This window comes from Triticum dicoccoides, chromosome 3B (genome assembly GCF_002162155.2).
Source record: "Triticum dicoccoides isolate Atlit2015 ecotype Zavitan chromosome 3B, WEW_v2.0, whole genome shotgun sequence".
NCBI lineage: Eukaryota > Viridiplantae > Streptophyta > Magnoliopsida > Poales > Poaceae > Triticum > Triticum dicoccoides.
In genome coordinates, this window is record NC_041385.1 from 759706735 (window position 1) to 759711345 (window position 4611).

Genomic DNA, 4611 nt, shown 5'->3' on the forward strand with positions numbered 1-4611 from the left:
GATGTCGAGTCGGGGTGGCCGGTGTCGAGGAAGTCACCGTGGAGCCGCAGGCGCAAGAGGGCGCCGAGTTAGCATGGGCACATTGGTGTCGAAGTAGGGGTGCGTCGGGAAGAAAATGTTGTTGACGACACGTCGCAGCGGGTTTGCCAAGCCCGGGGACACATCGTGGACGAAGGCACGCACCGGTGTTGCCAGCACCAGGCATGCGTAGACGGACGAAGACGAAGTTGACGAAGCACCGACCAGGCTTGCCAGGACCGGGGACACGCCGTGGATGAAGGCACGCATCGGTGTTGCCAGCACCGGACATGCGTAGACGAGGGACCTGCACGAGCTGTACGCCATGTCGGAGAAGTCAGAGGGGCCAGCAGAGAAGAACTCGACGACGATTGCGGCGTCCATCGGCACGGGGCCGATGTCACCAATGGTGGTCGGAGTAGACGAAGTGGTTGGGGTAGATGACGACGACGCTGGTGATGGGCTGGTGCTTGGACGAAGACGAAGGGGTTGGACGGGCGGCGGCAGCGGCGGCTACGAACGTAGCGGCGGCGGCAACCAAAGAAGAGCGGCGGCGGCGGCCTGACGGCGGCGGCGGCGGCGGCTAGGTTAAGAGTGCGGCGGCGGTGCTCGAAGTAGGCGAAGAACCCTGAAAGCGTGACGAAGACCGGCGCGGACGGTGGCGTTCCCGCGCCAAGGAAGACGGCGCGGCGCATACCACGGGAGGTCGACGCGTGGTGACGGCGGAGCAGGCCGCGAGCCGCGGCGCTACGGCCCGAAGGGGCGACGCAGCGGCGGCAGGCGGGTCGGGTCGACGGTGGGAAGACCTCTGGGCGGCGACGGGGACCGCGGGCCGTGACGCTGCGGCCTGAAGGGGCGACACAACGGCGGTTCGCGAGTCGGTGCAACCTCGGGGTGGCGGCGGGGACCACGTATTGCGACACTATGGCCTGAAGGGGCGACGCAGCGGCGATGCACGAGTCGATGCAGCCGCGAGGAGAACCACGGGGCGGTGGTGCTGCGGCCCGACGGGGCGACGCAGCGGCAGCCCGATGCTCGATCGGTGGAGAGGCACACTGAACTTAGGGACGGTCTTCACAGGACCTGCGGAGGCGCGCGTAACCGAAGGGCCAGGTCGGTTGCGCGGCGTAGATGAGGCGGATCGTGGCGGCGAGCGGGTTATCAAGCCGATCACGCGCGAGGTCAGGGACGCCGCTCGATGGAGGCATGGTGACGGCGGAGTCCGAGATGAAGCCAACGACGACGGACGGCGTGGGACATCGTGCGGACGAGCTTGTCAGCACCGGCACCCGGGCTGCCAAAGCAACGCCGGTGCCCGGGAAGCGAGGCCCGAGCGACCAACGGAGCAGCGGCGCCCGAGTTGAGGTAGCCGACGAGCCTGACGCAGCCGTCCCGACGCAGCCGAGGACGAGGCCGGCAAGGTAGACTGCCGGGCCACCGTGTAGACACGGCGGAGGCAGGTGATGTGGATCGATGGGCGGGCCGGCGCGCGAGTGACGGCTATGATTGGTCGTCGCATAGCGCGAGGCCACCGGGTCAGGGCGATGCAGGTGTCCCGGTCGGAGCAGGGCGGTGACGGCCGGCGCAGGGCGACGGGCGGACCGGCGCGCGGACGGCGGCTGGCCCTGACGGGCCGCCTCGGCGCGCGTGGCCGCCGGGTCGGAGGAGAGGCCCGCTGGTCACACAAGGGCGGAGTAGAGGCGCTCGGGGTCAACGGCGGCGGTGGACGACGCAAACCGATCAAGAATAGACCGGAAAACCAAAAAGAAACCGCGCGATCAAGATGACCGGCGGGAGAGAAAACCCCGGAGCAAGGCTCGGGGAAAAGACTTTCTAGGGCAGCAGGTCAACACGACTAGCGGACGAACCCTAGGTACGGGCGACGCGGTCCCTGGCGGCGGTCATGGAGGCCGACCGCCCCAGGGGCGGCGCTCGGGTGCGGAAGGGGCGGTGGCTAGGGTTTAGGATCGACTTGCGATAGATACCATGTTAGAAGAGAGAGAGGATTGGTGGAATAGTTATTGTATTGCTTGAGCCTCGTGGGCATATATATAGGAGTACATGATCTACTTGGAGTACAAGCCAAGCCAGAATATTTCCTAGTCTAACCTATGTTTCCTAATACAATCACATTACTCAACACTATATACTAATTTCTTCTAACAGATAGGTCCCTTGTTCGTGTATCGTTCTTTTTCTTCCTATCAAAGAAAGAGGCGACCTCGCCCCTGCACCGGCAGGGAGTTCCTCCGGCAGCTCCCCTCCACCGACGACCTCTGGATTTGGCACTCCTCCTTTGGTATGCCAGGAACTTACAATGACATCAACGTCCTGCAGTGCTCGAATGCCTTTGCCAAACTTGTTGAAGGTCATACTTCTCCGGTGAACTTCGAGGTTACTAGGCACAACTACAATAAGGGATACTATCTAGTAGATGGCATCTATCCAAGATGGTCAACATTTGTGAAGACTGTCTCAAACCCTGTGCTAGGAGGCAAGAACTCCTACTTTGCTAAGTCAGGAGGCTTGCAGGAAGGATGTCGAGCGGGCATTTGGTGTGCTTCAATCTCGATTTGCTGTTGTCCGGTATCCCGCTCTGACCTGGTCGAAATCTCAGATGTGGGAGGTGATGAATTGTTGTGTCATCTTTCACAACATGATCATTGAGAGCGAACAGGATGAGACAGTGTTTGACACTAAACCATATTTCAGGCAGAGTCCTCTTGCGGCTGTTGATCACCAGGTACCGGCAGCGTGGGCTGTCTTCCTCAATATGCGTCAGGAGATCTGAGACCCACAGGTGCATCAAGAACTGCAGCACGATCTAGTGGAGCACCTATGAAGGTTCAAGGGCAACGCCTAGTTCAATGTGTTTAATTTTGTATTTGAATTATGAGCTTGCTTCGTTGAACTATTTGATTTTTATTGATTTCTATGATGAACTATGTGATAAAAATTAGTTTTTGTTGAATTTGTGCCAAAGTGTATTGAATTTGAGTTGGAACTCGAGGCGGGGGAGGGGGGGGGGGGAACTTGGGTGTGGCTGGGAACCAGAGCCCCTCACGCTGAAAATAGCGCCGGTAAGCTCTGAAGAGGCGCTATTTTCCGCCTAAAAACACCCTTGTGGGGTCGAAACGGTTGAAGATGCTCAACCAGCTCAGTTCGTGCCCTAATCTTGTTAGTTGGTGACAGACATGTTTACTGTATCAAGATTGGCGTGTCTTCGCCAATAGGTCATCGATTGTCGTGAAAATTGGCGTGTGTCTTGGCTAGACTGTCCATTCACCCTTTTTCAAACTTGTTCAGAAACTCAAACTTTTTTGGTCAGTTTAAATAATGTTCGCGCTTTCAAAAACTGTTCCTATTTTCCAAAAAATAGTGCACAAATCAAGTATGTTTAGGGAAATTCAAAAAAAAGTTCCATTTTTTTTGTAATTTTCTGACTTTTCGAAATTCCAAATTTTTTATATTTTTATTTTTCTTTTGAAATTTTAAAAATTGTTTGTGTTCAGAATTATGTTCTCAATTTTGAAAAAATGTTTGAGTTTTGACATGCTGAGGAAATTTGGAAGACACAAACATTTTTTTAAATGCTAATATTTTTAAGTTTTTGAATTTTGTTAAAAAGCGAACACTTTTTTGAAATTTTGAACAAATCCCTGTGCGTGGCATCGTCTATTGGAGGAGCTCCTAGTCACCGCTTTAAGCGCCGGTTAGGAAACTGCGGTCGTGCGCATGCCAGCAGGCCGTAGCCAAATATTGCGCAAGCTCGCTCGCCCGCTTAGCAGCTTCGCACCCTCGTTCGCTTTGCCCATTAGCTTTGAAAAAGGTTAATGAATTTGAAAAGTTAAGATGTTGGAAATATAGTTCACGAATTTTAAAATTATTCTTGAGTTAAACTTTAAAAAGTTAATAAATTTAAAGAAAGTTCATAAGTTTGAAAAACAATTGTGAAACTAAAAATTGCTATGAGTTTAAATTTTAAAAATACTATGAACTTGGAAAAAGTTCAGGAATTTGAAAAAATTTCACAAGTTAAAATTTTAAAAGATTAATAAATTTTAATAAAGTTCTCGTTTAGAAAATTTTCACAAATCTGGAAATGTTTGCGTATTTTGAAAAATGTTTCACGAATTTTTAAGAAGTTCACAAAGAAACGTTAAAATAAGAAAGGGAAAATAAAAATAAAACGGTATTGGAAAAAGAAGGAGCAAAAACCAAGCGGAAACCATGGATAAAAAAACCAAAAGAAAAATAGCATGGAAACACCATGCAGATCTGAACCGGAAATGTGGACAGCAATAAGTAAAAGAAGTGGTAGTGTGCATAACAGGTTATGTATCCAGTACAAGAATCTGTGCAATCCAAGCCTTCCGGGACATCATCCACCCGCAACTGCTTTCTCTCCTTTGTTAGGAAATAAGCTGGTAACTGTGTTAGGAAATAAGCTGAAGGTATTTGGTTCGAATCTCGGGTTGCGCAATATCCTTTGAACCTAAAAAAAAGAAAAAAAAAAGTAAATGGGCCAAGCCCAGGACAAAGCCTATAATAACCAACTCCTATACGGCATTTATACGTTTTTTTGGGGGTGGG